Source organism: Bos mutus, chromosome 1 (assembly GCF_027580195.1).
Source record: "Bos mutus isolate GX-2022 chromosome 1, NWIPB_WYAK_1.1, whole genome shotgun sequence".
NCBI lineage: Eukaryota > Metazoa > Chordata > Mammalia > Artiodactyla > Bovidae > Bos > Bos mutus.
The window spans coordinates 91840793-91865986 of NC_091617.1; the positions used below are offsets into that span (position 1 = coordinate 91840793).

Genomic DNA, 25194 nt, shown 5'->3' on the forward strand with positions numbered 1-25194 from the left:
TCAGAATTTTCTTATGAAGTACACATATGATCACTGAGTGTACCAGAAGACTGAGACTGGAATATAAATCTGATTCTCAAAAAGAGTATAGGTTGGAAACCACAGAGAATGGAAAGTTGTATAATCCCTAGCAAACTTTTGTTGTTGTTCAGTCACTAAGTCATGTCCGACTCTTTCCGACCCCATGGACTGCAGCATGCCAGTAGCATGCCCTGTCCTTCTCTATCTTCTCTGTATAGTTCTTCTAGACAAAGAGTTGTGCCACCTCTTCTTAATCTCTTTGGTTTCTGTTTAGGTCCTTGCCATTTTTTCGTCCTTTATTGTGCCCATCTCTACAAGGAATGTTCCCTTGGTATCTCCAGTTTTCTTGAAAAAATCTCTAGTCTTTCCCATTCTATTGTTTTCCTCTATTTCTTTGCATTGTTCACCTAAGAAGCCTTTCTTAACTGCTATTCTCTGAAACTCTGCATTCAGTTGAATGTATCTTTCCCTTTCTCCTTTGCATTTCACTTCTCTTCTTTAAGAACACATCTTTTAAAAATCATTATTTAATAAGATGATATCTGAGCTCTTATAAGTGGAAGCACTGATCACCAAGACCCTTCATGAGTTCATTAAGAGATTACACCAAATTTTAGTTTTCTTTTTTTATTGTAATTATTAACCTGGAATTACTAACCTATAATTCTACTAGAATTATAGACATACCAGAGCTGTTAACAGTACCATCAACACTCACTGAACACTTACTATTACCAAGAACTGAGGATTATTTCATTTGCCTGTATCTTGCCTGGTATTCTACAGACAAGAATACTGGAGTGAGTGGGTTGCCATTCCCTTCTCCAGGGCAGATACAAACTACTATATGTAAAATAGATAAACAACAAAGGCCAGAACTACATTCAATATCTTATAATAATCTATAAATAAAAAGACTATTATATATGTAAAGACTACACACAAACACACACACACACACACACACACATATAAAACTGAATCGCTTTGTTGTACACCAGAATCTAACCCAACAGTTAAATTACAAACTCAAAGAATGATGGGGCCATCTATACAATGGAATACTCTTTAGTCATTTGAAATGCCTCTAAAGACAAATGCTTGACAAAGAAAGTTGTTCACAATATAGTTTAATGAAGTATGTATTATAAAAAGCATGAACAATAGGTTTCATTTTTGGAGAAAAAGAGAAAGTAAGGGAGGGAGAAAGTAAAAGGAGGGAGGAGGTCAGTGAGACTGAAAGAGGGAAAGTGAATCTACTGAGAAACTATTTTTCATTGTGATCCATTTTAATAAATGTGTTGTACATCTTACTCCACATATAAAAGTATTTAATTAAAACACAGATACAAGCACTTAACTGAAACATTTTCACAGAATAATACTCTTTCTGTGTAGAATGCTATAAAATATTTTCTAACTTAAACTATTCTATTTCTTGCTTTAAATGCCAGTTGTAATTAACGTCACAGCTGACTTAACAGGTAGAAACCTGCAGTTGGGAAACACACTGATCAAGAGAACACCTGCAAGGATACACAATGAAGTATTAACAGAGCCTATAATAAGTATAATTTGGAATTTCTGTTCTGCCTTTCTATTTTCTAACTTCCTATGATAAACACATGAGAAATATAAGAATATTTTATGTAAGAAATAAAAAGCACTACAGACAACTGTAGAGACAATAATTAAGAGCAGTTCATATGAAAAATATCTAGTTATTCTAATGGACTGCTAGCTTTAAAATTAGACAACAAATGTGCATTAGGTGCCAAAAGACTTACCTGGCATTAAAACACATATAAACTCTCTCTCTCACACACACACACACACACACAAATACACGTGCTATCTAAAACAAGGGAGGTTTATCTATACAGGACTCAACTGTCTTTTGTACATTGAGATCTTTGTGTTTATTTCTGCATACCATGTTTTCACTGCAGAAGAGAAAGAGGAATTATAGAGTCTATAAGTTACATACCACGAAGAACATCAAAGCAACAAAGCATCTGTAGTCTGATGTCTTTTCAAATATCGAGAGGGCTTTTATTTGAATAACAATCACAAAACAGAATTACAATTCAATATGTGGAAGTCATGGAAGAGGTAAATCTGGGTGGATTTTAAAGCCTTATATGAAGAGGAATTCTAATACTATTTAACAATGGAATGCACGGCCTTAAGTAGGCCCGATATCCCTCAACAATCTGACCCTTTATTACAAAAAATCAATCTAAAAATTTTTAACACCTATAGGCTTGCAATTTCTTGAAGAGATCTCTAGTCTTTCCCATTCTATTGTTTTCCTCTATTTTTCACATTGATTGCAGAGGAAGGCTTTCTTATCCCTCCTTGCTATTCTTTGGAACTCTACATTCAAATGGGTATATCTTTCCTTTCCTCCTCTGCTTTTTGCTTCTCTTCTTTTCATAGCTATTTGTAAGGCCTCCTCAGACAGCCATTTTGCTTTTTTGCATTTCTTTTGCTTGGGAAAGGTCTTGATCCCTGTCTCCTGTACAATGTCATGAACCTCTGTCTATAGTTCATCAGGCACTCTGTCAAAAAAAATGGGAAAGACTAGAAATCACTTCAAGGAAATTAGAGATATCAAGGGAACATTTCAAGCAAAGATAGGCTCAATAAAGGACAGAAATGCTATGGACCTAAATGAAGAAGATATTAAGAAGAGGTGGCAAGAATACACAGAAGAACTATACAAAAAAGATCTTCACAACCAAGATAATCACGATGGTGTGATCACTGACCTAGAGCCAGACATCCTGGAATGTGAAGTCAAGTGGGTCTTAGGAAGCATCACTACGAACAAAGCTAGTGGGGGTGATGGAATTCCAGTTGAGCTGTTTCATCATCATCCTAAAAGATGATGCTGTGAAAGTGCTGCACTCAACATGCCAGCAAATTTGGAAAACTCAACAGTGGCCACTAGAAAAGGTCAGTTTTCATTCCAATTCCAAAGAAAGGCAATGTCAAAGAATGCTCAAACTACCGCACAATTGCACTCACCTCACACACTAGCAAAGTAATGCTCAAAATTCTCCAAGCCAGGCTTCAGCAATACATGAACCATAAACTTCCTGATGTTCAAGCTGGTTTTAGAAAAGGCACAAAACCAGAGATCAAATTGCCACCATCAGCTGGATCATGGAAAAAGCAAGAGAGTTCCAGAAAAACATCTATTTCTGCTTTATTGACTATGCCAAAGGCTTTGACTGTGTGGATCACAATAAACTGTGGGAAATTCTGAAAGAGATAGGCATACCAGATCACCTGACCTGCCTCTTGAGAAACCTGTATGCAGTTCAGGAAGCAGCAGTTAGAACTGGACATGGAACAACAGACTGGTTCCAAATAGCAAAAGGAGTACGTCAAGGCTGTATATTGTCACCCTGCTTATTTAACTTACATGCAGAGTACACCATGAGAAATGCTGGGCTGGATGAAGCCCAAGCTGAAATCAAGATTGCCAGGAGAAATATCAATAATCTCATATATGCAGATGACACCACCCTTATGGCAGAAAGTGAAGAACTAAAAAGCCTCTTGAGGAAAGTGAAAGAGGAGAGTGAAAAAGTTGGCTTAACGCTCAACATTCAGAAAACTAAGATCATGGCATCCAGTCCCATCACTTCATGGCAAATAGATGGGGAAACAGTGGCTTACTTTATTTTGGGGGGCTCCAAAATCACTACAGATGGTGACTGCAGCCATGAAATTAAAAGATGCTTACTCCTTGGAAGAAAAGTTATGACCACCTAGACAGCATATTAAAAAGCAGAGACATTACTTTGTCAACAAAGGTCCGTCTAGTCAAGGCTATGGTTTTTCTAGTAATTATGTATTAGATGTGAGATTTGGACTATAAAGAAAGCTGAGCGCAGAAGAAGTGATGCTTTTGAACTGTGATGTTGGAGAAGACTCTTGAGAGTCCCTTGGACTGCAAGGAGATCCAACCAGTCCATCCTAAAGGAGATCAGTCCTGGGTGTTCATTGGAAGGAGTGATGTTGAAGCTGAAACTCTAATACTTTGGCCATCTGATGAGAAGAGCTGACTCATCTGAAAAGACCCTGATGCTGGCAAAGATTGAGGGCAGGAAGAGAAGGGGACAACAGAGGATGAGATGGTTAGATGGCATCACCGACTCGATGGACATGGGTTTGGGTAAACTCTGGGAGTTGGTGATGGACACGGATGCCTGGCGTGCTGCAGTTCATGGGGTCGCAAAGAGTCGGACACGACTGAGCGACTGAACTGAACTGATAGGTTTGTAATATATCTAGTTCCCAGATCTCTGTCCCACCCTAGATAGATTTTTTTTTAGTTTTCTCACTGTAGCTACACAAATAGAACTAGCTTCCTTGGGAAGGTAACCAAGTGCCTATCAGTGGCAGTGTTCAGACACACAGGGGATAAACAATTAGTGTGGATACTATTGAATAGAATTTCTAAATCAGAGAGAACAGAAATTGTCAATCAGCACATTTTCTAAAATGAACACACTGGTTTTCATCTTAATGAAAAAAAATCTCCTATACATATTGAAATGGACATAATTTCATAAGGATACAATTAGGGTTCCTAAGAGGGAGTTTATAGCGTAATACTTAAATAAAAATATTTTGGTTCTGCCAAATGCATTTGTAATTCTGTGGAGGTAATATTTTATATGCTTATAAGAATATATGTATACTATTTCATTTCATTCTTTATACCCAGAAGTCTTAACACACATAGTGTTCTGCACTTTTTTCCCTCATGGTGATAAATATTAGAGAGTTTTTCATTTCAGTATTTAAACAGCTTCAACATTTTATATAGCTGTATTGTACACCATTTTATAGCAGTATCATTGTTCATTTTACCAATCCCTGATAGATAATTATTCAGGATATTTATAATCTTTGCTATTACAAACAATGTTGTAACAACTAACTTATAAACACATTATGTCTCATGTTAGTATACCTGCAGAAATATACATTAAATACATAGATATGATATAATAAATACTAAAGGGAATATGTATTGGTAATTTTCATAAATATTAACAAATTGCTCTCCAAACAGCTGACATTTTAGAGTTCCATCCACAGTATATGATGTCTCTGAACTCCCTCAGCTTTTACAACACAGCAATTCCAGAATTTCAATGTTGAAAGTGTTACATTTCAAGATAGAATACATAAGCCATAAACGAAAAATGTTCTAATAGGTCCTACATTTATTAAGCTAAGAGAGTGCAGTGGACAATATACCAAAAGCAGCACTGGGAATGAAGACTTCACCAAAGTGCTATGAAAGAAATGAGGCAAATTATCACAATAACAACGTAAAGAAGTAGTGTGTTTAATGATGGACAGCCAGCTATGCTGTGTGTGAAACCCAAACTCTCTTAATAAAATCCTTCAAGTCCAAATTCTGTTAACACTGGTCCTGAAGGGAAAATTCTTACATGGGGTCACCTAGGCCTTCAACTACTATTTACTAGGATCCAATTTTCTTATTGGGAATCCTACTAATTATGCTATATACATCATGCTGCTAGGTCACAGTAGACACATTCTAGAAAAACAGGAATACTCTATCCTTCCCTTGATCTTTTCCTTAACAGCACAAATGAAACACAATAAGTAGCCAGCATGATAAAAATTTAAATGCAATGGGCAGTGAAAATGACTTGCAAAGTGAAAGTGAAAGTCGCTCAGTCATGTCCCACTCTTAGCAACCTTATGGACTATAGAGTCCATGGAATTCTCCAGGCCAGAATACTGGAGTGGGTAGCCTTTCCCTTCTCCAGGATCGAACCCAGGTCTCCTACATTTTGCAGGCAAATTCTTTACCAGCTGAGCTAGTAGTGGTCACCTAAATCTATTTTCTCATGCTTCATAGTGATGGAGATTCAGCTGAATGAGAGGCCAGGAATATACAGACTATACTTCTCAGCATTCCTTGCAGCCGTGTGACAAAAGTTCCTATGGAATGTGAAATTTTGGGGCCACTTTCTTAAAAGGACGTTCTTTGCCTTCTACTTCTGCTTAATCCTATTTCTCAAACTAGAATGCAGACATGGCAGTGACCCAGATCTAACCTTGCAAACAAGGACAACTTCCTTCTGGACTACAAAGCAAGAAAATTTAAAAAACTTGGGACTGGTAACCGTGTGGAACTAACCACTTTGACAGCCTTGACTATCCTACTATTGTCATGTCAAGAAGAAACACGCTTCTATCTTATTTAAGCCAATGTATATCTTTGTTACAGTAATTTTGTCTCTAAAATACACACACAAACAGACATACACAAACATATGCACACATACAAAGATTAGCTAGTGGAAGTATTAAGAAAAGGTAAAAACTTTTTAAAGTTCAAATGAAAGGAAAAAGATGTGTGTAGGCATCAGGACATAAGACTACAACTAAGAAATAAAGATAAGTACAAAATAATCAATAGAAAGAAAATAAAGGAACCAACCAAAATAAAAGACTAGTATCAGAAAGAGATATTTTCTGTGCTCAGAAAATTTATATAATATTGCAAAGCATTAGAAGGAAAAATGAATTGTACTTTAGATGAAGTGAAGTGAAGTGAAGTCGCTCGGTCATGTCCGACTCTTTGCGACCCCATGGACTGTACCCTACCAAGCTCCTCTGTCCATGGGATTTTCCAGGCAATAGTACTGGAATTGCCGTTTCCTTCTCCAGGGGATCTTCCCAACCCAGGGATCGAACCTGGGGTCTCCTGCATTGTAGACAGACGCTTTACCGTCTGAGCCACCAGGGAAGCCCAGATACTTTGTTTTATATTCAAATGACTATTTCTCACAAGCAGAAAAGCTGAGTGATTCAAATATAATTAACAACTGTATTTGGAAACATTTAAATACATTTACAGTGAATTATAAAACAAATATGGTATCTTAGCTTGATTAAAATAAGAATTTAGCTGAAAAAATACTGAAACTCACTCAGTAAACATTGAATATGTGCTTGACAAGACACTTGTGCTGGATTTAAGGATACAAAGGTAAATAAAACAGTTCCTATTTGGGAAAACTACTTTCTTATTATCAATTTTTTGAACAATTATTTTTTAAAAACACAGAGAATTATACATATACACTAAATCTCTTTAATACAAAGATTTTTTTAAGAAAAAGTTTTCATTGTGTGTAAAATGAGTTTGAAAACAAAAAATTATTTTGAAGTGTAATGAAAATTCACATTACACATACTTCAAATTAATGCCTTTTAATCTTTACAGCATTGTTCCTGAAGTAAGATATTAAAATGTGTTAGTCCTTTCTACAAAAAAACATTTGCTCAATAAAGACTGAAAATACTTTAAAATAATAGTATGTACTAAAGTCTTCCTTATATTCTGCATGAATTTATTCTAATTATTACAAGAAGGAAAATATAGGCAAATACTTTGATATTTCATTTAACTTTTTCACCTGAGAAGTGAATCATAGTAGGATGTCTTAAAGTGTTATCTACTTAAAAATGACAATATTTAACCTAATGAAAAATTATTTATAATCTAACTTAACATTCACTTGGAATCTGTCCAAATAAAACATTTTATTTGTTTTAACTCACTTTAATGCATTAAAATCCGAGTAACTAGCTGTTATGTTAGACAAATTGTGTCAAGTGAAAACATACTTGTGATAACTTTATTCATTTTAAAAACTTGTTTGAAGCTTACAAACTACCCTCCCACTATTATGTGAAGAAGAAATAAGCGTTCTATATTATTTGAGGCGTGTGCTCTGCTGTATCTGACTCTTTGTGACCCCATGGACTGTAGCCCACCAGGCTACTCTGTTGGTGAAATTTTCCAGGCAAGAATACTGGAGTGGGTTGCCATGCCCTCCTCCAGGGGATCTTCCACAGTCAAGTATCAAACCCACATCTCTTACATCTCCTGCATTGGCAGGCAGGTTCTTTACCACTAGCACCACCTGGGAAGCCCTGCTGTTGCTGCTGCTGCTGCTGCTAAGTCGCTTCAGTCGTGTCCGACTCTGTGCGACCCCAGAGACAGCAGCCCACCAGGCTTCCCGTCCCTGGGATTCTCCAGTCAAGAACACTGGAGTGGGTTGCCATTTCCTTCTCCAATGTATGAAAGTGAAAGGTGAAAGTGAAGCTGCTGAGCCATGTCCGACTCTTAGTGACCCCATGGACTGTAGCCTACCAGGCTCCTCCATCCATGGGATTTTCCAGGCAAGAGGACTGGAGTGGGTTGCCATTGCCACCTCCTAATTCAAAGAAGCATATACAGACACCTCTCCACCAACAACTGACTTAATTCTCTAAACTATTTCAGACTTGTCAATTCTGAATCAGACCTACCTTTAATTTTCAGAGCACCGGCCATTTTAGAGATTTTTACAATACTGATGATTTTTCTATATAATCTTAGCAATTTTTCATTGGTTTTCATAGTACTTCCATATTTTTTTGTCCCTAAAAATATTCTTTTAAGTCTATGGTATTCTCAATATATTTGTTAAATAGTTTAAGAACTGTTCCATAATTAAAATAACCCCCAAATCATACAGACAGGAAATTTTCCTTCTGATTTCAGTAGATGTGTGAAAACAAAATGGTTACATATTCTGATTTGACTTCCATTTAGAAAGATAGTGCTGTCTTTTTGTTGAGTTCTGAAGAATTTTCCACCAGTAGAAACAAAAAGCTCTAATACCAATCATCTGTTTATGGGAAAAAGAAACAACATTTAATAAGAAATATTTAAAGAAAAAATATTTAAAAATAAAAATCAGAGTTCTATAGGCAAACATATTTTTATATATTTCTAGGCTTTCTAAATATTCTGCAATGACTCTGTAATATTTTGATCACTAGAGAAATTTTATAAAAATAAAATGTTTTTCAAAGAAAATATTCTCTGAAAGTCAATTTAAAACAAATGTAACAAATCAGAATAATACTCTATTTTTATATAGTGGTACTGTTGGCATTACACTTGAACAATATGGGTTTAAACTATGTGGGTCTAGTTATACCTGGGTTATTTTCAATAAATATGTACAATACTGGGTTGGTTGGATCCACAGATGTGGTATCATAACAGGAAAGGCCAACTGTAAAGTTAAAAGTGGAATTTCAACTGAGTAGGGCAGGGATGAGGAGAAGGGATATGTGCCCCTAACCCTCAAATTATTTAGGCTCACCTGTACTTTGCTCTCAGAAAATAACACAATAAGTAAACAAGTCTTACATATGTGATCTATGTCACTTGGCTCTTTTTATCCAAACTTCTTCAAATAGGAATAAATGTTAAATGTTTCCATTTTTCCCACACTACTTTTATACATGAACAGAAAAGCCAATCAAACACAAACTGATCTTTGAATTATTTCTCTTCCTGATCCAGGAGGAAAACACATTTAGGGCTTACATGATATGGAGGAAAAAAATCAACACTAGTTTTTTGTACGCTTTATTCTGTATGTTTGATTCCAGATGCTCTGACTCTTAATGCTCTCTAGCGTATCTTCTTATTATGGACAATTATTTATGGATATTATCGGTGGAAGGAAAAGGAATATTATTTGGGGTTTGTTTGGTTTTTTTTTTTTCATTTTGCTTTAGCAGCATGAGTTTATGTTCCTATAAAGTCAGATCATCTGGAAAGCAGTTTTCTTTTCTTTTTTTTAGTCCTAGTAATGCTGCCGGTATCCCACTAACATGTTAAAGCAACTTTCCAAAAAAATTAAATAATTTTTTCACATCACTTCATAATTACAGAGCACATATAACATGCAGGTGGTGTTGGAAACATGAACAAAAGGCAAGACTGCTGTCATTAGGAGGTCTACTGCCACTTTGTAAAGCTTCAGTTGAACCCCGTTTCAAAGGCTGTATCCAAGTGAAGAAACAGTCTTTGAAGCTTAGAGTGGTATACTTCACTTGAGGAACCTAAGGCACTTTAACAATCAGCATTTTTAAGTCCCCATTTTGAGGGTAAACACTCAGTGGCTCCCTACCTGGGGTAAGAGTACCAAACGAATCCAGTGCAGACACAAAGAATTCCAAACAAGCATGCTTCCAAGTCACTGTCCACTGCACGCTCTTCCCACGTAAACCTCACTCAGCTCTGACCCTGAGAAAGCCAACTGAGGAAACAATCTTCATTTTCCCAACTTCCCAGTATCCTCAAATCCGCCATCTCCTCCACTTTAAAACACACCTGTCCCTTATCACCTCTCTCATCCCAGACTTCTAGTCCCAAATATCATCCAGTGGTTTTTTACAAGAGGCCTCACTGGGCATTTTCTCCCTATACAGCACTATAGATTCTGGAGGAGCATCTCCTACACTTTTCAGACTTCACATACCCATAAAGCTAAAAAACAAATCAGAACAAAACAAAAATATACATATATGAGAGGACTGATACAGGGTTATCAATTTTTTATCAATAATGTTTATTAGAAAGAGTAGGACAGATATGGCTACATAATAAACAAGAGTGGAAAAATTCACTGCATCATTAACCCTTATTTTCTCATTTTGGAAAAGACCAGTGGAAATTTCCTAAAAACCAGGGGAAAATATTCTTCTGGACCATCCCTCCTTCCAACCCTTCTCCCCTCACTCTCTTACCTGTTTCCTCAGGTTATCCTCCACCCTGGAAAAATAGTCACTTGGTATTCTATCTTCACAGCCCTCTAAAAGATCAGAGAGGCTTGAAGAAAATACTAAGTAAATTAAGAAGCAATCCTGAGTCTTTTAGTAGTTCCATTACTTGAAAAAAAAATAAAAAAATAAAGAATAAAAGTGCACTGAAAATGCAAATGCACATTTTAATAAAAAATAGGAAGGCCACTACTTATTACAGGGGGTGTTTGTGTGTGTGTTGTGTGTGTTTTAAACTCCAATATATGAAATTGGATAGTGTGAAAGACCTGGATTGTAAGCCAGAACATGAATTTCTAGTCCCGGGTTGATCTCATCTGAGACAGACCAATGTGAATCTGAGCAAGTCATTTACTACTTCTTTATAAATAAAAAGGGCTAAACCAGATGATCTCTTAAAGTAACTACATCTCTCAGAATAGGAATAATCTTTCTAGAGAACACAACTAAATAAATGTAAAACAGTGTTAATTTTTATATTCCAACAATTGTGCTTATTTATTACTCCTACTTTAATCAGTCATATATTTCCAAAAAGGATAAGATACAGCTTTTAATGAAGGACACATAGACTGTTTTAACAAAAAGCTGATATTCTAAAAAACTTTTTTTTCAAGTTTACCAACCTCATTTTTCACACTCAACATGTTCAATATCAGAACAAGAAACAAAGAGTGAGCTGAAATAGAGTAGCAAAATAAACTTTTGAAAAAGCAAACCCTAAATATATGTAATAAGCTACTGCTATCTAATATGAGCATCAAACCATCATCTCTCGTCTATGTAATAAAATATAAATCAGAGTCTCAGATAAAAACTTAGTTTTGTGAATTAAAAAAAAAAAAAACACAAGATAAAATAATATCTCACCATGTAATGACTGTTTTATTTTCTCATTCTGCCAAGCACATAAAACCTCTGTGAAAGGCATATCAGGGTATTCTTTTTTTTTTTTTTTCCCTCAGCAAAGAATAGTTTTCAGTGTTTACTGAATTTAACTAAATTGAACTGAATTCTAAGCCCAAATGGCCTACAGTTATCTGTTATCACTATAAAAACCCATGATTTCCCATATCTGTCCACCATCTGTTTCAGACCACATATTCATATTTACTTGGGGGAAATACATGGCCAACCTGAGGTAATTGTTCTATTTTTCTACTTTTCCCCGTGCCATGCCTACCATGCAGTGTAACTTGCCATTAAGTGTCTTCCAAAGTTGAGCATGGGCCCTGCTATGCTGCTGCTAAGTTGCTTCAGTCGTGTCCGACTCTGTGCGACCCCATAGACAGCAGCCCACCAGGCTCCCCCATCCCTGGGATTCTCCAGGCAAGAACACTGGAGTGGGTTGCCATTTCCTTCTCCAATGCAGGAAAGTGAAAAGTGAAAGTGAAGTCGCTCAGTTGTGTCCAACTCTTAGCGACCCCATGGACTGCAGCCCACCAGGCTCCTCCATCCATGGGATTTTCCAGGCAAGAGTACTGGAGTGGGGTGCCATTGCCTTCTCCGGAGCATGGGCCCAGCAGATGGCATTCCTGAGATCTACATGTGACCCATTTATAAAGTTCAGCTCCAATTTGGTTTTAACCCTCCTCATCCCTATTTAGGTCTACCTGCTTAATACAACTCTTGAACGTCTATTTTTACTCTTAAGCTTCTTGCTTCTTTACTTACAAAGTTCCCCTATCTACTTACATCAAGTATCTTTGGGGACTATCTCAAAACACTTTCCTTGTACGACCCTAGGAGTCATCATCCTTCTCATTTCTGCCCTATTCACCAACCCACCCAACCATAGCCTCCCAAACACACACATACATAATGTGTGTGCTATCCTCCTTTGTCATCTTAAAAAGGGGCAAAACCTGGACCTTTATGGCTACTCCCAGACAGCCTCAGGGCTTCCCTTGTGGCTCAGCTGGTAAAGAATCCGCCTGCAATGTGGACGACCTGGGTTCGATCCCTGGGTTGGGAAGAGCTTCTGGAGAAGGGAAAGGCCACTCACTCCAGTATTCTGGCCTGGAGAATTCTGTGGACTGTATAGTCCATGGAGTTGCAGAGTGGGACACAACTGAGAGACTTTCACTTTCACTTTTCAGTTTTAGGTCAAGAAATCCTCATTTATTAACAGTCTATTTTCTTCTCAGTTTATCAGCTTTGCTTAATCAGTAAAAGGCATTGAAGTGATAAGATGAAGCTCTATCTTCAACCCCTAAACACACCTGACTAGGCAACCTCTATGTGTCTAGCAAGGACCAGGATAGAGGATACTTACCAGTTTATAATTTATTTGGGGAAGAACATCTTCACATGGGGGTGGGGCTACTTGAGAGTAGCTTTGATTTGGGCTGCTATGATACAGCAGATTATAGGGTACTTAGCTTTTGTCATGAAGATAAATTCATTTAATAAATTTAATAAGCACACTCTGAAAAGTGAAAGTGTAGTCACTCAGTCATGTTAGACTCTTTGCAACCCCATGGACTGTAGCCCACCAGGCTTCTCGATCCATGGAATTCTCCAGGCAAGAATACTAGAGTGGGTAGCCACTCCCTTCTCCAGGGGATCTTTCTGACTCAGGAATCAAACCCAGGCAAGATCACATTGCAGGCCAATTCTTTACCATCTGAACCAAAAGCAGATACCACATTCTGGGCACTATAATGATAGATAAGTAAGGAGGTAAATAATAAAAAGACACTGTTTTTGTCCATGTGGCAAACAAAGCATGATGGGGGTGGTAGATGAAGATATACTGAAACTGGTGTCAATACTCAATATTCATAGCAGCATTATTTGCAACACCCAGGACATGGGTACAATCTAATGTCCATGGACAAATGAATGGATAAAGAAGTTGTGGTACATATATACAACAGAATATTACTCAGCCATACAAAAGAACAAATTTAAGTCAGTTTTGGTGAGGTAGATGAACCTAGAGCCTATTATACATAGGGAAGGAAGTCAGAAAGAGAAAAACAAATATCATATATTAATGCATATATATAGAATCTAGAAAAGAGTACTGATGAACCTATTTGGAGGGCAGGAATAGAGATGCAGACATAGAGAACAGCCTGTAGACACAGTGGGGAAGAGGAAGATGGTACAAATTGAGAGAGCAGACTGAAACATATACATTATCATATGTAAAATAGACAGCCAGTGGGAATTTGTTGTATGATACAGGGAGCTCAACCTGGTGCTCTGTGACAACCTAAAGGGATGGGATGGGGTGAGAAATGGGAGGGAGGTGACATATGTATAAGTATGGCTTAGTCATGCTGATGTATCGCAGAAACAAACACAGCACTGTAAAGCAATTATCCACCAATGAAAAATAAATAATTTTTAAAAAACTTAAAAAAAAGAAAATGGTGCTAATAAAGGCAGCCATATACACAAGGAATACAGGACCACAGTAGAGGGAGAATGACTGGCTCTGGAGGAAATAGGTGTGGATATTTACAAAAAGAGGTATTGCTAGATACGTGAGCACCTGTCATTTAGAGAAAGGAGAAAGGTAGTCCAGGCAGAATGTCCATATGTGTGCAAAGATGAGAGCACAGAAGGACTACTTATATCACAAAGTAGGTTTAGGATAATGGACAGGACATGAGGATAGAGTCTTTAATGGAGGCCGGATTATACCAGGCTTTGTTCACTAGGATAAGAAGCTTAGCTTCATCCCAAAGGCAGCTGGAATCAAGACTGCTGGGAGAAATATCAATAACCTCAGATATGTAGATGACATCACCCTTACTGCAGAAAGTGAAGAAGAACTAAAGAACCTCCTGATGAAGTGAAAAAGGAGAGTGAAAAAGCTGGCTTAAACTTTCATTCAAAACTCAACATTCAAAAAACTAAGATCATGGCATCCAGCCCCATCACTTCATGGCAAATAACGGAAACAGTGACAGACTTTATTTCCTGGGCTCCAAAATCACTGCAGATGGTGACTGCAGCCATGAAATTAAAAGACGCTTGCTCCTTGGAAGAAAAGTTATGACCAACCTAGATTGCATATTCAAAAGCAGAGACATTACTTTATCAACAAAGGTCCATCTAGTCAAAACTATGGTTTTCCCAGTGGTCACATATGGATGTGAGAGTTGGACTATAAAAAAAGATGAGCACTGAAAAATTGATGTTTTTGAACTGTGGTGCTGGAGAAGATTCTTAAGCATCCCTTGGACAGCAAGGAGATCCAACGAGTCCATCCTAAAGGAAATCAGTTCTGAATATTCACTGAAGGACTGATGCTGAATCTGAAACTCCAATACTTTGGCCATCTGATGCAAAGAACTAACTCATTTGAAAAGACCTTGATGCTGGGAAAGATTGAAGGCAGGAGGAGAAGGGGGCGACAGAGGATGAGATGGTTGGATGGCATCACCGACTCAATGGAGATGAGTTTGAGTGAACTCTGGGAGTTGGTGATGGACAGGGAAGGCTGGTGTGCTGCAGCCCATGGGGTAGTGAAGAGTTGCACATGACTGAGCAACTGAACTGAACTGATAAGGACTACAAAGAGATCCAACCAGTCCATTCTAAAGGAAATCAGTCCTGAATATTCACTGAAGGACTGATGCTAAAGATGAAACTTCAATACTTTCATCTGATGCAAAGAACTGACTCACTGAAAAGACCCTGATGCTGGGAAAGATTGAAGGCAGGAGGAGAAGGGGACGACAGAAGATGAGATGGTTGGATGGCATCACCAACTCAATGGACATGAGTTTGAGCAAGCTCAGGGAGTTGGTGATGGACAGGAAAGCCTGGTGTGCTGCAGTCCATGGGGTCACAAAGAGTCGGACATGACTGAGTGACTGAACAGAACTGACTGATAAGAGGGATCTTTGTGGTGATAATTAGTTCTATATCTTGATTGTGGTGTTAACTGCATGAATCTACATATGAAACAAAATGACAGAACTATATACACTAGTTGTACCAATGTCCACTTTCTGGTTTTCACCAGGAAACCAAGGGTCTCTAACAGGGGTTAATTAGGCGACTGGGTTACCTTTGGGAAAATTCTTAGAAGAGGGATAACTCTTTGTGACCCCATGGACTGCAGCACACCAGGCCTTGGAAGACTGCAGTCCACTGAGTCACAAAGAGGCATACACAACTGAGCAAGCGAACTGAACCGAATTGGAGCCTTCCAACATAGCTCAGAGTACCCCAGTTGGAGAATCATCATCTTATTTTATAGCTCCAAGGTGGTGATTTACAGATCATTTAGTCTGGCCTATTCTGAGGTATACAGGAGACCCTTGGTGATTAGGTTATCTTCGGGAAAATTCTTAGAAGAGAGATAACTGCTAACCTTCTATGATTTCAGCTGTGATTTACTAGAAAAAGGCTTATCCTAGGAACCATGTACCTCCTATAGACAGAGCCTCCCTAGGAAATATCACTCACATACTACCTTATCTCAACAAGGAGCAGTAAAAACTTGATGCATTTTCACAAACATACAAACACAAGAATAGGCTCCCTGCGTAATTAGCAGCTGTTTTGCTTGAAAATACCTGGTTTTCAAAGTTTTCTGGGAATTTAGGAAGATTAAATTTAGGAAAAGGGTCAAAGACTACAAGTCATTCACAATCAGATTCACATCACTGAAGGTCAGACAAAGGATGCTATTTTATCACATAAACGTAATTTAAAAATCAAACAGACTTCTATAATCAGCAATTTTTTAAAAAGTGGTACAGTGCACCACCAACCAGAAGGTGTTTACTTTGGTTTGAGCATTCTCTGAGAGTTCTGAAGCCTAGCAGGGAACACATTTTCAGGTTTGGTTCAGAAAAGCTGAATGGCCCCCTCTGGAAGCTGACTATGCTGTGAGTGCTTCTTAGAACTAGGAGATGCCCCAAGATGTCAAATCACTGGGTAGTCTGTTAAGCTGAAAATAAACAAAAATTTTACATCATTACTATTTACAGAGAGAGTACGATTTGTTTAAAAGTGTTTCTGCTTTGTGTTTCATTTTTCCTTCAGTAAATGTAAAAAGATAAGGAGACCCAAAATATATTTAGGAATATATTGAGATCATTTTATCACCAATAATAATTGGACTCAATACACAAAAGTAAGAGAGCACAGGCTATGCAGAGTTATCAACTTACCAAAAGATAAGGCTAGACCAATATTATAAAGCCCTAAAACTGAAGAAGTTCATGAATAATTTTCTATGTGAAGGCTGTAAATAAGCAAAAACCCATTTGTAATATAGAAAGTATTCATATATGATGTATAAAATGGAAAAGTTAAAGAGTATAGAATTTTCATTATCTGTTTTTAAAGGATTCATAAATTTTTCTAAAGTTTTTCATGACTGAACATATACAACATAAAATATCTGTAATAAACTCCTAGCCAAACTTTGGTAATTAACACTGAGAGCAAATTCCCATTACGAGTAAAACCCAACATTTAAAAAATTGAAACCACATTTATAAGCAAGTAGTAGGGGAAAATTATGCTGAGCTGAACATACAAGGTTTCTATGAAAGATAAATCATCTTTCTTATCGGAACTACTCAGATCAAAATGTCAAAACAATTAAATTACAATTTTGTCTAACATCAATATCCCATGCAACAAGGCAAAACAGACAACCCTGATATCAAGCATACTCTTTACTTTTAACTGGCAAACAAATTGAGCAATGAATCAAATGTTGCTAAAGAAAACATGAGGCACACTGCCAGATCAGAGAGGTCAAGGAATTCATCAAGATTCACTTTCTATACAACTGTATGTTTTTGGCTAAGGGAGAAAAATGTCGTCCATTCTCTTATACAAATATGAAAATACACTAACATAGAATAGATAATTTAACTGGTTCCACATCAAATGTGGGGCTTCACAGTGGTGAAGACTGGTGCAGTGGTAAAGAATCTGCCTGCCGATGCAGGAGACAGAGATTTGGATTCGATTCCTGGGTAGTGAAGATGTCCTGGAGTAGGAAATGGCAACCCACTCAAGTATTCTTGTCTGGAAAATTCCATGGACAGAGGAGCCTGGTGGGCTATAGTTCATGGGATCACAGCACAACTGAGCATCTGAGCATGGCTGTATGCACATCAAATGTGACCAGAAATCACACATAAAATGAATCGCATTGATTTTATAGTTTTATGCGGACGCTTCTATTTTTGTGTATACATATCTGTGTATCTGTGTTTGCATAGGTGGACAGAAAAAAAAAAGGAGAGCTTAAATTTTTATCTTTACAGAGCCTAGTTCTTTCACGTTGCTATCATATCTATTTCTTTGAATATGCAATGTAAAAAGTTACACCATTATATTTTTGTGTTGTAAGAAGCCCTCAAACAATCTTAAACTACCTGCTCATTTTTCAGTTAAAACAAATCAAAGGCCAGGGAAGACAAGGACATAAAATCAAGCTGGGAACAGAACTGGGTCTGGAACTCTGGGCCCCTGACTCCTATTCTTTCGTACCAATCAAGTCATATACTAAAAGCATGGACTCCTGAAAACTGGTAAATATTGTCAGAAGAAACAATTATAGGCTCCTGTTGGTATATCACTTTATATTTACTTGCTTTTTAAGGAAAGTGTTCTGCTTTCAGAAATCTACTAAGGCTTCATGAGAAAATGATGATGTACTAGAATTTTCTAACCAGGCATATTTGGATTTCACACACCATTCATCCCTAAAATCCATTCAGGATTAGTCAGCATCTTAAAGCCTATACATCTATAATCATAATACAGAATTTTACCTAAGTGCAAATCATTGATTTATTTTCATTCTCTGATTGGCTAAAATTTTTCATATACACTTTTCTATGTATCTAAGAGAAATGCAGCGTTATAATTAAGGATATGGGCGCTGTAACAGGACTGCTTGGCTCCACTGTAAACCACGATGTAACTTGGGCAAGTGAACCTACCCACCTGAGGCCTCAGTTTCATTTGTAGAAATGACAGAACCCACCTCATAGGGTTTTGGTGATGATTAAATGAGTAAATACAAACCAAACAACAGTGCTGGCTCTTAGTAAATGCTAAAAAAAAAAAGTAACAGCTATTATTACTAATTTTTACTCAGCTAACAGAATAACATACTGGAGCTAAAGTAGTATCAGAGATCATGTAGAACAGGAATCAGCAAGGATTTTCTAAAGGCCCACCATAAAAAGTCATACCATCTCTGCCTCAACCACAAAACTCTATAACCTATGACAAATGCAGGCACAGACAATAAACTGGTGGATACAGTTGTGTTCCAGTAAGACTTTACTATTCACGAAAACAGGGAGAAGGCTGCATTTGACTCAAGGGCCAGTGTTTGCAGCCTCCTGATGCAGAACAACAGCCACACTCTACTGAGAAAGCGAAAAGCAGACAGGTCAATTGAGCAACAGAAAATCAGTTTAGCAAGCCACTGGCAGGTACAGAACTAGAAGCAAGAACTCTACAGTTTACTCAGTTCAGTGTTTTTTCTACCTATCCACATAAGAGAACCTCCAGGAAATCGCTCTATCCCAATCTACAAACAGAAGTTTACTCTCACACAACATACAAGATTGGCAGAAAACGGACAGATTTTGAAAACTGATGAGTACACTGGAGTTCATTATTATATTCTAATTTTGAGTGTCCAATAATTTCCACAGTGAATTTTTTAAAAACTCAACGCACTCAGTTCTCTTCATATGGCATTTATCAATTCTCTCCAGATATTTGTATACATTCTTTTCTTCCTTACTAGAAATTTTAATTTGAAGGCAGAGATCATGTCATTTGCATCTTGGTATCACTATCTTTAGGCTTATTCCCTGGTGGTTCAGAGGTTAAAGCGTCTGCCTCCAATGCAGGAGACGTGGGTTCAATCCCTGGGTTGGGAAGATTCCCTGGAGAAGGAAATGGCAACCCACTCCAGTATTCTTGCCTGGAGAATCCCATGGACGGAGGAGCCTGGCGGGCTACAGTCCACAGGGTCGCAAAGAGTCGGACACAACTGAGCGACTTCATTTCACTTCACTTCACTTCACTTCACTTTATCACTATCTTTTGCCAAAACCTCATACAATAGCCTATTTTATAATTATGCTTTAATAAATAAATAATCCCTAAATAACTGAAGGAAAGCCATCTCAAACAAGGTACTATTTCTAACCGCAAAATTCTCTCCATCTTGTCCAATAGCTCGGTATCCATGAGCAATGCTATCAAAATGCTCTTTCCTTACATTCAGAATGTTGCCAATCCAGTCATTTTCAAAATTCAACTGAAATCTATTCCTAGCAAACATCTCTTTCTAGGTCTAATACCACCTCTCCATAAGGTGATTAATCACCAGCAACAACATTGTTCTCTACTAGATTACACTTTGTACTTAAAAAGTAAACTGTTTTATATGATAGTAATATTCTTAAAACATTACTTCAGTTAGCCAGCAGCACTGGAGGTTAAGAGTCAGTATTTTTAGTCCCATCATAGTCTTCCTCAGATTTCATGATATAATCTTGCTTATCTTATTTCCTCCTTCACCTCTACTATTTTATAATCTCAACTTCCTTTCCAAGGCTTCTCCCAAGCAGAACTCAAGGTAGAAATTCTCCCTTTTCTTTCTTCAACAAAACACAACAAAGTTCTTTGCTTTGAGAAATTCTTAGAATCTCAAAGTATTTTCTCATCAAAAATTTGGTCATTTCCCTGACCAAATGCAGAAAAATAGATAATATTTCCTACAAATTTCTTATGCACTGTCTGCCACTCATCACAATAAGAAGAAAAGGAATCCAACAAGAAAATCTACCCCCCAACACACACATACACACACACACACACACACATACACACCTGCATCTGTGTCCACACAGTTTTCCTTCTCTCTTTATGTGTGTGCTCAGTGGTGTCCAACTCTCTGCAACCCCATGGACTGTACCCCACCAGGTTCTTCTGTCCATGGAATTTTCCAGGCAAGAATACTGGCGCAGGATGCCATTTCCTACTCCAGGGGATCTTCCTGACCCAGGGATCAAACTCATGTCTCTTGCGCCTCCTGCACTGGCAGGCCGATTCTTTACTACTGTGCCACCTGGGAAGTCCCTTCCTTCTCTCTTATCACTACAGGTAAATAGCCCATAATCCTAGAAACAGATAACCTCTCCTGTTCCAGCCTTTCAAACATACTTTAGAATACTGCTCCCCTCTCTCTCCTGCATCAACAATTTTCCATCTTTATTGGTTACTTCTCTTAAGCATAACAATATATTAATACTGTTGTTCTGCACATCTTTAAAACTCTTTATATCACATAGCCCTCCAACTAATGATCCATTTCTCTTCCTTCCTTTTCAATAAAAATCTTCAAGGGATATATACCATCACTCTCTTTAACTTCTCTTCTTCTACTCCTTTGTCAAACATTCCAAACAAGCCTCACCAACTATCACTCCATGAAAAATGGTATTATCAAGGTCATCAATGATTTTCTCTGCTAAATCAATTCTCAATCCTCAATCCTCATCTTTGACAATCCCCCTACTTCTTCAAACACTTCCTTCATTTGGCTTCCAAATACTCTCCATGATCCGATACTCTCCTGCTCTTCCTCTTACATAGCATGGAGGTCTTTTTCAGACTCTTCTGCTGGTAGTGCCTCATCTCCTAATGTTGGAAGCCCCCAACACTCAGTCCCTGGTCCTTTCCAGTTTTCTAATCTCATATATTTTTAATGAAGTTACTCTATCTCTTAGCTTTTAAAATCAGTTGTATAATGAACAATCCTAAATTGTTGGGTTTAGGATTTAGGGTTGGATGTAGGATGCTAAAGAATCCTAAATGCATATTGTTAGCCTGTTCTTAGGGCTTCCCTGGTGGTTCAGACAGTAAGGAATCTGCCCACGATGTGGGACACCCAAGTTCAATCCCTGGGTTGGAACGATATCCTGGAGAAGGAAATGGCTACCCACTCCAGTATTCTTCAGACTGCATGCCTGACATACCCCACTTGGATATTTAAAATGCATCCTACCCTTAACAAGTCCAGTTTCAAATTATTAATCTTCACCATCATGTCTTTCTCCTGCTATCTTCCCCATGTCAGTAAATGGAAGTTCTACATTTTTGGTTACTTAGGTGATAAAGTTCTCCCTCGTTTCTTTTGCTGGCACACTCCGTATCTAACCTGTCAGTAAATCCTGTGTAATATACTATCAAAGTATATCTAGAATATGAACTTTTCACCATCACTTTTCATACCACCCAAGTCTAAGCCACCATCTTCATCACATGGATTATCATAATTGCCCAACTGGTATCCTGACTTCTGCCCTTGCTTTCCTTTAATCTGTTCTCAAAACAATAGCAAGAGTAATGAAATTAAACAGTTCTCTTAGTACTGATCAAAACACTCCAAAGGCTTCCCACATCACTTCAAGGAAAAGACAAAGTCATTATAATAGCTGATCAGTACTACCTGTCCTCTAACTTTAAGATCACATATCCTACTGTCCTCCTTTCTCGATGCCACTCCACCATGCTGGCTTCTTTGCCAAGACCTGAACACACCAAGATGCTGGACCTCTGCATTTTTCACTCTCTATGCCTGAAAAACTCTTGCCCCAAATATCACATGGCTCACTCCCTCACCTGCTTCAAGTTCTACTGAAATGTCACTTACTCCAGGGGCTTTCCCTTGGGCTATTTTAAACGCTATTTTAAACTGCTAAAGACATGCACACACACCTTTCCTTGCTTTAGGTTTTCCATAGCACTTTGTACAGGTATACCTCGTTTTATTGTCCTTCTCTTATTACACTTCACAGGGAGTGCATTGTTTAAAAACTGAAGGTTTGCAGCAACCCTGCATTGTCAGATGATGTTTAGCACTTTTTAGCAACAGGGCATTTTTTAATTAAAGTACATAATTTTTAAAGATGTAATGCTACTGTACACTTACTAGACTGCTGTACAGCATTACATAACTTTTATATGCACTGGAAAACAAAAAAATTTCTGTGATTTCCTTCATTGTAATATTCTCTTCATTGTGATGGTCTGGAATTAAACCTGCAGTATCTCCAAGTAACTCCTATACAGTATCATATTTTTTTATGTATTATACATAACAATAACGTGTCCCTCCACAAGAATGTATATTCCAAGAAAACAGTACTTTATTCCAGTGCCAATAACAATGCTGGGCATATAATAAACATTTGTTGATTAAATGAATAAACAAATATTGTGCTCTCTATGTGAATCTAATACTGCTTTTTGTAAGCTATAATTTTATCATTTCACTCTTGTTGGTCCTATAGTAGTCTATAAAACTCTTTGTATGGTACCAGGAATTCTTTAGATCACCCTTGTGAAGAGGAATTACTTCTATATTCCCCAGAAGTCCTGAGATCTGAGTTACTGCCAATTGCAAAGAAGAAAAGTCTGAGTAGTTTGAGGTGAAAATACTGTTGAAAGATCCCGTCTTTCTATTAAGAATTCTTAAAGGGAAAAAAATAAATAAAATGGGGGAAATCCAACTCAAACATCAAAGCCTAGTTTAAAACCCAACCCTGTCATTAATCCCTACCTTCCCCATTCACTTTGTCACTAACCTATAGTAGTGCTCACCATGGCCCCTTCTCCTGGATGTGTAATCTCTGGGGGACAGGAACTGGATCTTTCTCTCCTAACCAGTCACCAACTATCCATGATTGACATTCAAAGATTACTGGGTTGAACTGAATGGAGTGAATACTACAGGAACTCCTGATACAACTGCTTATTTGTCAAGGTGTAGCCCACCAACTCCAGTACTCTTGCCTGGAAAATCCCATGGGCGGAGGAGCCTGGTAGGCTGCAGTCCATGGGGTCGCCAAGAGTCGGACACGACTGAGCGACTTCACTTTCACTTTTCACTTTCATGCATTGGAGAAGGAAATGGCAACCCACTCCAGTGTTCTTGCCTGGAGAATCCCAGGGACGGTGGAGCCTGGTGGGCTGCCGTCTATGGGGTCGCACGGAGTCTGGCACGACTGAAGCGACTAAGCAGCAGCAGCAGCAGCCTACCAAAAGAAGCAACACCACCATCTAGATTACTAAGGGTCAGTTTCAAACAAATTCATCTCCTTTGTTCTGCATGGCCAACTGAGGCAATAGGACACAGCCCAGTAACTTAATCACACGTACAAGTCCAGCCAGGATCCAATAGACTGCTCCTCAAATGCACAAGCCATGGAAAGCAAAGCCTTGCTAAGAACAATGGAAAAGAAAAGGATACTGTATGTGTACTTGTTATTCTAACAGTGCGGGGCAAAAGAAGACACCACAGGATGAGATACCCAATAAAGAAGAAAATAATAGTAGTAGTAAGTATGCAGAAGAAGAAAAGACAGGAGAAGGACTAGGGGATGAAGAGGATAGAAGAATGAGACCATGGGGGTACTGCGGTGTAAGAACCAGACACTAGGGTAGAAACCTGCTCAAGCTTCAACATTCTCTCCTCAACTTCCTCCAGCAAGCCCTGGTGCGCGTCCTCCGGAGCGGCATTCAACGGTACCCCTCCAAAAAGCCTTCCCTAAAGCAAGCTGCGCAGCGCCGCCGTCTCTACCTGCGTCCCGCTAGGATGCCCCGGGGGGCCGGGCGTGCGTGCGTGTGTGAACGTGTCGGAAATGGGTGATCCAGAGCCGCGGGGCTCCGGGAGGTGGGCGGGGGCCTCGAGGCGTGTGCCCGAGGGCGGCCAAAGCGAGGTGCCCCGCCGGGCGCCCCTCCAAGTCGCTCTCACCCAGCCGCCGCCCGGGCGCCCCTCTGGCCCGGGACTTGACGCCCCATCGGCGAGCTGGGACCCACGCAGCAGTGCGGCCCGTGCCTCAGCTGCGCCGCTCCGGGCGGGAGGGGAGTAGGGGGAAGGTCCGGACGGCTGGGCCGAGGCCGCGCCGCCTCAGAGCGCCGAGCTACTTGGGGCAAAACTTTGGAAACAGAAGGACTCGGATTACCTGAGCGGCGCGGGCGCGGGCTCGTCTGCGGTACGGCTGCCGGGCGCGGGCCGGGTTTTCAGCAGCCGTAAAGCGGGAGGAGCGCTCGAGCCCTCGCCCCCGAGCGGTGGCCCCGGCGCCTCCGCCGCGAGCGTCAGCCGCTTGGCAAGGAGCGAGCTGGGCTGAGTCATAATAAAAGACACGTTTGCCGAGCGAGGTGGGAAGGGGGCCTCGAGTAGCGGTGTTAAATGGCGACAGGCTCAAAGAGAAAGCTTTTTTGTTTCTTTGAACTGGAAAACTTGTCCCATGGTGGGAAAGAGATGAGATTCTGTTATAATTTGCACATCCTTTACAAATATGTATCTAATAAGGCTTTTTAAAGGTTATTCTTTTAAATGCATTGCCTCCAGAGCCAAGTAGCTAGCTGGGTTGAGCGCTGAGCCTTGTCCCTTCCAGCTTTAGGGCTTTATTCTGCAAGTTCCTCCAGTCCGCGCCTTTGTTTCTTTCATCTGTT

The 25194-nt window shown here is 38.9% G+C and overlaps 1 protein-coding gene and 1 non-coding gene across 4 annotated transcripts in view; both read right to left on the minus strand.

Annotated features, from left to right (window-relative positions):
• NAALADL2 (N-acetylated alpha-linked acidic dipeptidase like 2) overlaps nucleotides 1-24893 on the minus strand; it is a 1605389-nt gene extending 1580496 nt beyond the window's left edge. For all 3 annotated transcript variants that reach the window (XM_070373006.1, XM_070373026.1, XM_070373016.1), the window contains exon 1: nucleotides 24702-24893. The gene's annotated coding sequence lies outside the window, so the exon portion shown is untranslated. The remainder of the gene's footprint in view (nucleotides 1-24701) is intronic.
• On the minus strand, nucleotides 6757-6829 carry TRNAC-ACA (transfer RNA cysteine (anticodon ACA)). The gene has a single exon. It is a non-coding gene; the product is annotated as a tRNA-Cys (tRNA).
• Nucleotides 24894-25194: the final 301 nt, after the last annotated feature.